Here is a 13572-nt window from a genome sequence, read left to right as displayed (position 1 = left end):
GAATGTCGTCTAGGTAAATTAGACACCGAGTACCCAATGTCCGTAAATGCGCCACTGCCGGCTTGAGTAGTTTTGTGAAGCACCAAGGAGCGGAACTGAGTCCGAACGGGAGACATGTGAATTGACATGTGCGACCTCTGCAGTGGAAATGAAGGAATGGCCGGCTGGACTGGGCCATCGGGACTGACAGATAGGCGTCTTTTAAATCCAAGCGGGTGAACCAGTCGTGATCCAGTAGTAGATCCCTGAGGAAGTGTCTGTAGGCTACGAATGCATTGAGGTCTCGTAGGTTGATGACGGGTCGGTAGTCTCCCGTCTTTTTCTGGACAACAAACATATTGCTGATGAATCCCGCGTCGTCCGGAGCGAATTCGACCGCTCCTTTGAGGAATAAGGCTCGAATCTCTTCGTCTATGAGCTTGGTGTGTTCCGCTGATGTTCTTATTGGTTGTGGATGGCGTGCTTGGAGTGTCCGTAAAATCTATCTCGTAGCCCCTGATCGTTCTTAGGATCCAGGCGTCTGAAGAAACCTTTTCCCAATTCTGTGAAAAGAGAGACAGTCTGCCAGCAGTTAAGTGAGAATGGCAATGTATTAGTGTTTGAGTGCTCACCTGAGTTAATGCGTCCGCCGCCGCGGGTGCGTGCCCCTCTGGGATGGAAGGTGCCTCTAGTGAACGGTGGTCTTGATGGGAAGAAAGCTTGCAACGTTTGAGTTCTGGGGCCTGTCGGCCAGAAGCGGCTGGTTGCTCAGCCCCGTTGGCGACCAGCCCTGCCAAAAACCCCCCTGAATATTGTGGGTTTACGGAAAACTTGTTTGATCGAAGTTTGAGCTTTGCTCAAAGTGGTGAAGAGGTTCACGTGCTTCTTCAATTCGCCAATGAAAGGTTCCCCAAACAATTGGCCGTTGGCTTGCGGTGCGCAGCTCCTTTTTCCCCAGCTCCAGCAGTTTGGAGTCCATTTTGAGCAGGGCGGCCTTGCGTCTCTCTGTACATAGGGCTGCGTTGGGATTGCCCAACATGCAGATTGCCCGTTGAGCCCATTCCCGGATTGCATGGGCGTCTAGAGTACTGCCCCCAGTGAGGACGTCATCGGCCAAATATAACATCTTTGCTAGTGGGCCTAGCATGTCTAAAAGCTTATCTTGTGACGCTTTGAGGCCCTTCTCGATGCCTTTGCGTGGGTCACGGCCTGCTCGTGACATGAACAAGACTACCGTTGCGTCAAATTCTGGGGTATGAGCAATCTTGTCCGGAAGTATGGGTCTCGGACATTCGGCCTTTAGTCTTGCGCGTACTTCTCTTTCCATTGGCTGTCGTAGCCAAAAATGAATGAGTTGGGCCAGGAGGTCCGGGAGACCCCACTCCGATGACCTTGGGTGGCGTATTGTGCGCGGATCAAACATCGGCGTGCCTGGGGATCCAGGAACGCACCGTCTTCCGATCCGTCTGCCCGAATGCGGGGTTTCCTCAGTCCATGACGGGTGTCTCTGTCTTCATCTGGGTCCGACCCAGGGTCATCTTGGCGTGTGTCCAACCAGTCTTCCTCCTCGGACGGTGAATCCTCCCATGATAGTGGGAGGTTAGAAGGGTCTTGGTGTTCTGCCTGGCGACTCCTTTTCAGTGGAGCCTTGCCCTTCGATTTTCGTGGGGCTGGGCCATTACCTTTCCAATGTCTCTTGGATGAGACCAGATCCCCTGTAGACTGTTCCAGGTCTTTGGCATCAGGATTGTGGCGAAACCGACCTCGCCACGTGTCCTTGGAGGGGGCTGCTTGCCCGCCTCTTGCCTTTGGACTATGGACCAGAATTATGTGAATGTGTTAACCCAGATAGCTATACCATGGAGCCTATTCATATAATGAAAGACTATGGGAAAGACTTTAGCTCCATGGCAATTGTACTGTGTGAATAGGATCTGCGCGCTATTCGGTAGTTTTGTGCGCTCAGATCCCAGCTATCTGGGGATATGTGAAATGTCTGTGTGTTATGGGTAAAAAGTAACTTTCTGTATTTTAAAGTGTTTTATGTCTTTCTGTAACCATGTGGTTAATGGAGTCTGCTTCTAGCCCTGGATAATTGGATTACTTCCCCCCATTGTCTCCAGGATATAGGCCTCTGTAAAACCTGTGTGAGCCAGATTTAGCCATGCTGACAGGGGTTTTAAAAGATACTTTAGTAATGCCATTTTAGTAATGCCATTTTTTAATATGTTGTTCCCCTGAATGGATTGATTGTGGATATGTAATTTTGTGTGAATGTGGTGTATGGTTTTAAAGTTATGGAAGTTGTGTAAAAAGTATATTTTAAACTGTATGCATAATTGGATTATGTGTCACACTAAGGGGAGGGGATGTGTGGGTTGCACCCGTGATACTATTGGTCATTTTATGCCTCCCCCTGGGTGTGGCCTGTATGTGTGAGATGGAAATAAAAGCCAGGCTGGATGAGCCAGTTCAGAGTTCCTGTTTAACCCTCAAAGTGAAGTGTCGTCTCATTATTGGGGAGGATTTATTGTATGCTGTTCCAGTTTGACTGCTAGGAGTGCAAACCTATTCGTATGGTTCCTATTCGACTGTCTACAGCATTCAGAGGCTGTAGAGGATTCATATGCTTCTCTGATACGGTGATTGTGGTGTCTGCCAGAGTTCTTGGAGTCCTCAGGAAGCGCTAGGAGCATCCTTCAACGGAGGTACCAAGTCGGGGTGCCAGGCGATCCGTTACAAGGATCCTCGCCTGAATTATGGGCCCATAATTTGGCTATAGCCTTCTCCATGGAGGCCGCTACCGCAGAGTTAATCATAGACTGAATGTCTGGTTGTGTGGGTTGAGAGGATTCACTCATAATGCCACGGTCGGCCTGTGGGAGATAGGACAGGGTCAGTTACCGAAATACTGGAAAGTAAACGGTAATGAATATTGCGGCCTTCCACTTACGACTGGGGTTCCCCAGTGTATAAAAATGGACCCAAACGGTTCGTAGACCGGTCCTGTATGTGTTGCACTGCTGGCTGTAATCATGGGCTGGTGAGGGGGTCACCCTCTGTGAGACCGGGATGAGCGGTCATAAATTAACAGGTGAAGTTCGTTCAGCCTGTGTCGTCCGATGATAAAGTTCTAGGACGTGTCCCAATAATGATAGCCCAATGGAAATCTATTATCGTAGAATTCGCCTCCGTTGTCTGGAGGATTTTTACGGGTCACCCGAGTCATAATGTGGAGGGTGCCGGTATTAATATCTGCAGCTTATGAATAGGGGGGTCACCCCAATAATTGTTACAGCTTGGTGCAGTGTCAGCACACGTCTGGGGGTCACCCAGTGCAGGGGGGTCACCCCTTTAATTACAATAATCAGTGTGCTTGCGGGGGGTCACCCCGCTAAGAGGGGTCACCTCTGGAGAGTACACTTCTACTGATCGAATCAGAGTGTGTCTCTTTAAATATATTTATTATTGTATTGTTTCAATTGTATTTCCACAGATCAACTTGTGTAAGTTTGCAGTTCAGAAATATCCAGTTGCCTGTCTCTTTAAATGTAGAGCGACATGAGGTAAGCAAAAGTATGTGATTAAATGATTTGTGAATGAAATGGCCGACCGTTTGAATTGACGGTTTGCCAGTAACAAAGATGGCCGACTTGGATCTCGCGGTCTTCCGCGGGATCCAAGATGGCCGTCGTTCGCGCCAAAATGCTGAGCGGTCCGCGGTCGCGGTGTTAGCCGCGATCGCGTCCGTCAGCCATAAACTACAGAAAAAATCGGATCTCCCCGCTCCCACCTCCCCACACGAATCCCCCCCCAGAGGTAATCCCTGCACCTAATGTTAAGCGAGATCGCGGCAGCTACCCGCGATCGTGCAGCCAGCAGGGAAATGAAGGAAAAACAGGGAGGGGAGAGGCAGAAAGGGAAAGCAGGGGAATAAAATTATATAGAGAAAACAACTATATTTAAGAAACTGAAATTAAGTTTTTAACACTTAATAAAGACAAACTAATGAAAGCTATATTGTTTAAATAAAAATTATGAATAATAGCAATGTGAAATGAATAAATAGTAGAATCTAGCAGAAGAAATCAATACTCTGACCTGTGCCTTGGCTGGAGCAGCAAAGAAAGAGGAAATGGAGAGCCTGTCAGGGACTGATATACTAGATGTGCTGGACTCTGATTGGTTAAAACGTTTCTTTTGATTGATTGACTTGTGCTGCTGGAGGCATAAAGTAAAGAAAGTTTATGCAAAATAGGAAGCCTCCTGTCATGTAATAAAATTCATACCAACTCTAGGTATATGAAATTTTTAAAGAACGCTCCAAAATTAAATTACTTTATCATAACTCCATCTCTGTCACAACTCCGCCCCCTTATCGGCACAACCCCGCCTCAATGTCATTATAACATTGCTAACAGAACCATGTGTACATGTACATCATTACTCCTTACCATGTACGTTGACCCAGCCTCTATTACATTTATAGCTCCCTTACCTTTTTCTGCCTCCTAAATCCCACATGGAGTGAGAAAGCCGCGTCAGATAAGAGGGCGGAGACTGATTCCGTATACCCGGAAGTGGAAGAATCGGAGCTGAAGACAATCTGACAGGTCAGTTCTGACACAGATTGAGGGTCTGGGGGAGAGACACATAGGGGTGCTGGGGGAGAAACAAATGGAGGGGCTGGGGGAGAGAAACATGGAGAGGCTGGGGGGAAGAGACACATGGAGAGGCTGGGGGGAGAGAAACATGGAGAGGCTGGGGGAGGGAGACCCATGGAGGGGGTGGGGAGGTGAGAGAAAGACGCATGGAGAGGATGGAGGAGACACATGGATGGGCTGGAGGGAGAAAGACACATGGAGGGGCTGGGGAGGTGGGAGAGAGATGCATGGTGGGAATGGGGGAGAGACACATGGAGGGGCTGGGAGGAGACAAGTGGAGAGGATGTGGAGACACATGGAGGGGATGGAGGAGACACATGGAGGGATGGAAGGAGACACATGGAGGGGATTGGGGGAGACACATGGAGGGGTGGAAGGAGACACATGGAGGGAATTGGGGCAGACACATGCAGGTATGGGGGTGACCCATGGATGAGATAGAAGAAAAACATAGAGGGCTTGGGGAGGGTGGGAGAGAGACACATGAAGGGGATGGGGGAAAGATACATGGATAGACTGGGGGGAAAGACACATGGAGAGGTTGGGGGGAAGAGACACATGGAGAGGTTGGGGGGAAGAGACACATAGAGAGGCTGGTGTAGAAACACATGGAGGGGATAGGGAAGAGACACATGGAGGGGCTGGGGGAGACATATGGAGGGGATGGGGAGATGGGGGAGAGACACATGGAGAGGATGGGATGAGATACATGTAGGGGATGGAGGCAGACACAAGGAGGGGATGGGGCAGACACATGGGGTGGAGGCAGAGGGTATGGGAAGATGGGGAATGAGACACATAGTGGGGCTGGCGGGGGATCTGACACATGGAGTGGCTGGTAAGAATGAGAAACATGGAGGGACTAGTGGGAAAAAATTAGACACATGGTGAGGCTAAGGGGAAGAATGAGACATATGGATGGGCTGGGGGAATGAGACACATTGAGAGGCTGGGGGGAACACATGGAGGAGATACGGAGAGACACATGGAGGGTCTGGGAGAAGAGAGATATGGCGAGGCTGGGGGAGGAAGACACATGGAGGGGATGGGGAGGTTGGGAAAAAGATGCATGGATGGGATTGGGGACACACATGGGAGGATGAGGAGAGACATGTGGAGGGGCTGGGGATGTGGAAGTTAGACACATGGATGGGCTGGGGAGAGAGACACATGGGGTATGGGGGGATGACACACATAAAGTGGCTGGGGGGAATGAGACACATGGAGGGGCTGGGGGAAGATGAAACACATGGAGGGGCTGGGGGAAGATGAGACACCTAGAGGGGCTGGTGGGAAGAATGAGACATATGGAGAGGCTGGGGGGGTAACACATGGAGGAGATAGGGAGAGACACATGGAGGGGCTGGGGAGTGAGACATATAGAGGGGCTGGGGGAGAGATATATGGCGAGGCTGGTGGAGGAAGGCACATGGAGGGGATGGTAGATGAGGGAAAGACACATGGAGGGACTGGGGAGGTGGAAGAAAGATGCATGGAGGGGATGGGGAGACACATTGAGGGGATGAGGAGAGACACATGAAGTGGCTGGGGGTGAATGAGACACATGGAGGGGCTGGGGGAAGATGAGACACATGGAGAGGCTGGGGGAAGATGAGACACCTAGAGGGGCTGGTGGAAAGAATGGGACCCCGGGAAAAATAGAAGAGCTAGATAATCTTCTAGTAGAGGAAATAGCTAAAATGACAATAAAGGGGAACGTTATCATCATGGGTGACTTTAATCTTCCTGATGTGAATTGGAAAACCAAAATAACTGCTTGTGCCAGGAGCACACATATTCTAAACTTCCAACTGGGGTTGTCTCTAAAACAAGTCGTTGAGGAGCCAACTCGTAAAGAAACCATACTAGATTTAGTGTTAACAAATCAGATATTACTGTAGGTGAAAGTTAAGGATCCAGTGATCATCAGTCAGTGTGGTTAAATATAAGAACAGTGACTGAATCACACCACACAAAAACAAAAGTTTTAGACTTTAAAAAAACAGACTTTTCTAAAATTAGAATATGTGTAAAGGAGTCATTATCAGACTGGAGCAATTTAAATGGAGTCCAAGAAAAATGGGATTATTTAAAAGTTGCACTGCTGAAGGCAACAGAAAATTTCATTAGGCTTGTCAGTAAAAGCAAAAAATGCAAGAAACCACTGTGGTATTCTGCAGATGTGGCCAAAATAGTAAAAAACTAAAAGTTAGCATTATATAAAACAAACAAACAGAGTGAGGAAGACAGAATGATCTATAAGATTAGCCAGAAAGAGGCTAGGTAAGTTATAAGAGCTTCCAAATCACACACAGAAGAGAAAATAGCACAGTCAGTAAAAAAAAAGGGGACAAAACATTTTTAGATACATAAATGAGAAAAGGAAAGTAAAGCAAGGATTAGTTAGATTAAAAACAAAAGAAGGAAGGTATGTAGAAGAGGATAAAGGTCTAGCTGACTGCCTCAATTAATATTTTTGTTCAGTATTTACAGATGAAAATGAAGGAAAGGGGCCTCAGTTAGGAAAAAGGACAAATAAGTCATTTGTGACATGTGAGTTTACAGAGGAAGAGGTTATATTTCAACTGTCAAATGTAAAGACAAATAAGTCAATGGGACCTGATGGAATACACCTAAAGTTATCAAGATAGCTTAGTGGTGTACTAGCAAACCCATTAACAGATTTATTTAACCAATCATTGTTAACAGAAGTAGTCCTAGAAGATTGGAAGTTAGTAAATGTTGTGCCCATTCACAAGAATGGTAGTAGGGAGGAGTCAGGCAACTATAGGCCAGTAAGCCTTACTTCAGTAGTGGGGAAAGTAATGGAAACCATGTTAAAGGATCGGATTGTTGAACATCTAAAAACACATTGATTTTAAGATCAGAGACAACATGGGTTTACTTCAGGGAGATCATGCCAAACTAATCTTATTGATTTTTTTGATTGGGTAACTAAAATTATAGATCAGGGTGGTGCAGTGGACATTGCTTACCTCGATTTCAGTAAGGCTTTTGACACTGTTGCACAGGGCCGGACTGTGAACTAAAATCAGCCCTGGAAAAAAATTCTATACCAGCCCAATAATGCGTCGCGCCAGCATAGTGTGCTGATATAGAGGGTGAAAAAATAACTTGAAATTGAAAACTCCAACGAATAAACGCATATAGGACTTAAAAATAAACAAAAGAGCACCTTTATTTTAAAGGACCACTATAGTGCCAGGAAAACATACTCGTTTTCCTTGCACTATAGTGCCCTGAGGGTGCCACCACCCTCAGGGTCCCCCTCCCACCGTGCTGGATGGAGAGGAAGGGGTTAAACTTACCTCTTATTCCAGCACCGGGCGGGGAGCTCTCCTCCTCCTCTCCTCCTCTTCGGCTGAATGCGCATGCGCGGCAAGAGCCGCGCGCGCATTCAGCCAGTCTCATAGAAAAGCATTATCAATGCTTTGCTATGGATGCTGGCATCTTCACACTGTGAAAATCACAGTGAGAAGCGCGGAAGCCCTCTAGCGGCTGTCAATGAGACAGCCACTAGAGGCTGGATTAACCCATTTATAAACATAGCAGTTTCTCTGAAACTGCTATGTTTATATAAAAAAAAGGGTTAATCCTAGCTGGACCTGGCACCGAGACCACTTCATTAAGCTGAAGTGGTCTTGGTGCCTATAGTGGTCCTTTAAGTAGATGTACATTTGCATGTAATCAATGTTTCAGTACAACTACTTTGGCCTATTAAGGACATTTTAGTAATGGTACTGAAATGCTGAATGTCTGCAGTTGCACAACTAAAAAAATGAAGTGATCTGGTTAATTTTGAAGTTCTATGGGTGCGCTCTTCACTTTGAATATGTTATTGTGCATGAGTATGCAACTAGAAACAAGACAGGGCCAATACGTGCTCATTACATATATATATATATATATATATATATATATATATTAATGACATTTATTTGAGTATTATGCATATATAAATGTATATTACTATATGTGTAAATATTATAGGTAGTGATGCCGCGACCATAAAACTTCCGCAAATGTTCGCGAACGGGAGAACCCAGCGAACCACCATAGACTTCAATAGCCAGGCGAATTTTAAAACCCACAGGGACTCTTTCTGGCCACAATAGTGATGGCAAAGTTGTTTCAAGGGGACTAACACCTGGACTGTGGCATGCTGGAGGGGGATCCATGGCAAAACTCCCATGGAAAATTACATAGTTGATGCAGAGTCTGGTTTTAATCCATAAAGGGCATAAATCACCTAACATTCCTAAATTGTTTGGAATAACGTGCTTTAAAACATCAGGTATGATGTTGTATCGATCAGATAGTGTAAGGGTTACGCCCGCTTCACAGTGACAGACCAAACTCCCCGTTTAACGCACCGCAAACAACCGCAAACAGTCCATTTGCACAAGGTTGGATACCAAGCTAGCCATGTCCCGTTCCTTGTCCTCACTGATGTAATTGAAGGTCTCTTCCTCCACCCAGCTACGTACAACACCAAGGGTCCCCGAAAGGTGACAACAAGCCCCCCCCTTTTTTTTAAATGTACACTACTGTTACACCAGATATGAGTTGCACTGGTGTGACAATGTGCCCTGGCAGGCCCTGAAACGCACACGTGTGAAGGAAACTGACTGCTATTATATTAGTCAAAAAAGTATTTTTTTTTTTTTAAATGCAAGCTATTGTGACACCTGATATGAGTGGTGGCACTGGGACCACCTTAAAAATATTGGATATCGCTAAAAATCATGATCACTATATACTTTCTCTACAAACCTCTAAAACGAACCAAACTACTCATCCATCCACTATACCACTTTATCCCACCTAGAACTAGTGCCCAGTTAAAATACTTGACTCTTACTTACCCACACTCAGTCATGCCACACACATTTCACCACTACTCTCACTGAATCCCTCTGACTACGGCTAAATTCATCTTCTACATTAGAACACTACTCCTAAGATTGGGTTGTATCCATGTCTCGGGTCCTTCATTTAGAATAGGGGCAGCTTCGGTCTCCTTCAACACTGACACTCCAGTGCATATTATTAAAAGATTGGGCAGATGGAAATCCTCAGTCTACAACCGATATATTCCTCATCCCGAGAAAGAAATGAGGAAAGCTTTTAAAAGTTTGGCTTTGTAAATTTGATGCAATAAGTGTATTTTTCTTTAATACCTTTTCACCCTCTTTACATATATTACTAATATGTTTCTGAACATATATATTATATTATTCACTCACTCACTCACTCTCTGGGCCGGCCTAAGACATCATGCTGCCTAGGTCCAACGATAAATGACTATGGGGGATAATGTATAATAAACACAGGTTACTGGCTATGGGGGGATAATGTATAGTAAACACAGGTTACTGGCTATGGGGAGGATAATGTATAATAAACACAGGTTACTGGCTATGGGGGGGATAATGTATAATAAGCACAGGTTACTGGCTATGAGAGGATAATGTATAATAAACATAGGCGTGCGCACGGGGTGTGCCGGGTGTGCCTGGGCACACCCTAATCCCCGCGGCACGCCTATGGATTAAGTCCTGCAGGAACGGAGTTCCTGCACTTTTTATGAGCAGGAACACCGTTCCTGCAGGCATTTAGCGCCCCCAAATGCCCCCCTTCCTCCCCCTGTCATGGGGGGGGGGGGCAAGAGGTGATGGACCCCAAACCCCCCTCCTCCCCCGGTCGGGCGCCTGTCTTTATCTCAGCCGCGGCGAGGGAGCTGTGTGCTCTCTGCTTCCTCTCGCCGCGTGCTGTTTGCTGATGCTGGGAGCCGGAATATGACGTCATATTCCGGCTCCCAGTTACAGCAGACAGCCCGCGCGGTGAGAGGGAGCAGAGAGCACACAGCTCCCTCGCCGCGGCTGAGATAAAGACAGGCGCCCGACCCACTGGACCCCAGGGACAAGTCCACGCCAGCACTCCAGGTAGGGAGGCTGGGTGGACATTTTTTAATAAAAAAATGATAATTTGTGTGTATGTGTGTGTCTGACTGAATGTGTGTGTATATGTGTGTCTGTGAATGTATGTATGGGTGTCTGTGAATGTATGAGTGTGTGTCAGTGTATGTGTCTGTGAATGTGTGTGTGTGTATATGAATGTGTGTGTATATGTGTGTCTGTGAATGTATGAGTGTGTGTCAGTGTATGTGTCTGTGAGTGTGTGTGTGTATATGAATGTGTGTGTATATGTGTGTCTGTGAATGTATGTATGGGTGTCTGTGAATGTATGAGTGTGTCAGTGTATGTGAATGTGTGTGTATGTTTGTCTGTGAATGTATGAGTGTGTGTGTCTGAATGTGTGTGTGTCTGAGTATGCGTGTCAGTGTGTGTGTGTGCACATATATATATATACATATACACACACACACACATTGGAGTGTATATTATTTTTTTTGGTGGGGGGAATCTTGGGAGAGTTCCCACACTTTATTCCCCAGGACTTTATTCTCCCCTGTCGGCTCACACAGAACCGGCGCTATCTGAGTGCCGGCTCTGCTCTAAGCCTCCATGGGCCGGCGGGGAGATCAAAGATCTACCTCACCGGCCCACAGCAGCATGGAGGGAGGCAGGAGAGGACCCGGGGAACTCCAGACAGCAGCTCCGCCAGGTTCCTCTCGCGATATCTTAGCGTTGCCATGGCAACGCTCAGATCTCGCGAGAGTTAACTCTAGCCCCGCAGGCTAGAGTTAACTCTCCACTGGACCACCAGGGATGGCACATGGCAGCAAGGATCCCCCCTCCCTACATAAGGTACGAAGGGAGGGGGGATATTTACTAATCTGCCCCCACCTCCACAATCCCTCCAAACATACAGAACACACACACATACAGCACCCACACACAAACAGCACCTACAGAAATACAGCACCCTCACACAAACAGCACACACACAGCACCCACACACATACAGTACACATACAGCACCCACACACAGCACGCTCACACACACAGCCCGCTCACACACACAGTACACTAACCACACTCTCACAAACACACAACACCCTCACACACAGCACACTAACAGCACCCTCACAAATACACGACACCCACACACATCACACAAACAGCACCATCACACACACATCACACAAACAGCACCATCACACACACATCACACAAACAGCACCCTCACACACACATCACACAAACAGCACCCTCACACACACACAGCACACTAACAGGACCCTAACAAACACACACACCCTCACACCCAAACAGCACCCTCACAAACACACACACACAAACACCCTCACCCACATAGCACACTACCAGCACCCTCACACACACATCACACTAACAGCACCCTCACACATACACACACACAGCAGCACCCTTGCACACAGCACACTAACAGCACACACACACAGCAGTGTGTGTATATATACATATATATATATATATATATATATACACACACATACACATGCGGCGTGTGTTTGTGCTTTAGGGTGCACACCCTAATGCAATAGGCTGCGCACGCCTATGATAATAAACACAGGTTACTGGCTATGGGAGGGATAATGTATAATAAACACAGGTTACTGGCTATGGGGGGATAATGTATAATAAACACAGGTTACTGGCTATGGAGGGATAATGTATAATAAACACAGGTTACTGGCTATGGGAGGATAATGTATAATAAACACAGGTTACTGGCTATGGGGGGATAATGTATAATAAACACAGGTTACTGGCTATGGGGAGGATAATGTATAATAAACACAGGTTACTGGCTATGGGGGATAATGTATAATAAACACAGGTTACTGGCTATGGGAGGATAATGTATAATAAACACAGGTTACTGGCTATGGGAGGATAATGTATAATAAACACAGGTTACTGGCTATGGGAGGATAATGTATAATAAACACAGGTTACTGGCTATGGGGGGATAATGTATAATAAACACAGGTTACTGGCTGTGGAGGGATAATGTATAATAAACACAGGTTACTGGCTATGGGGGAATAATGTATAATAAACAGAGGTTACTGGCTATGGAGGGATAATGTATAATAAACACAGGTTACTGGCTATGGGGGGATAATGTATAATAAACACAGGTTACTGGCTACTGGCTCTTTAAAATATAAAGAGCAGGGCTCCCTGTCTCTCTCCAGCCCCCAGGTGCTGCGGCCCACCGGGAAATTTCCCGGTATCCCGGTGGGCCAGTCCGGCCCTGCTGTTGCACATACAAGTCTTATCAATAAACTGCAATATTTAAGTTTGGATTCCAATATTGTTGAATGGGTAAGGCAGTGGCTGAGTGACAGGCAACAGAGGGTTGTAGTCAACGGAGTATATTCAAAGCATCGGCTTGTCACCCGTGGGGAACTACATTGATCTGTACTCGGACCCATTCTCTTTAATGTTTTTATTAGTGATATTGCTGAAGGTCTTGATGGTAAGGTACGTCTTTTTGCTGATGATACTAAGATATGTAACAGGGTGGATGTTCCAGGAGGGATAAGCCAAATGGTAAATGATTTAGGTAAACTAGAAAAATAGTCAGAGTTGTGGCAACTGACATTTAATGTGGATAAGTGCAAGATAATGCATCTTGGATGTAAAAACCCAAGGGCAGAGTACAAAATATTTGATAGAGTCCTAACCTCAACAACTGAGGAAAGGGATTTAGGGGTGATTATTGCTGATGACTTAAAGGTAAGCAGACAATGTAATAGAGCAGCAGGAAATGCTAGCAGAATGCCTGGTTTTATAGGGAGAGGTATTAGCAGAAGAAAGAGGGAAGTGCTCATGCCATTGTACAGAACACTGGTGAGACCTCACTTGGAGTATTGTACGCAGTACTGGAGACCGTATCTTCAGAAGGATATTGATACTTTAGAGAGAGTTCAGAGAAGGGCTACTAAACTGGTTCA

Source organism: Pelobates fuscus, chromosome 1 (assembly GCF_036172605.1).
Source record: "Pelobates fuscus isolate aPelFus1 chromosome 1, aPelFus1.pri, whole genome shotgun sequence".
Lineage (NCBI taxonomy): Eukaryota > Metazoa > Chordata > Amphibia > Anura > Pelobatidae > Pelobates > Pelobates fuscus.
This window is presented reverse-complemented; position numbering follows the sequence as displayed.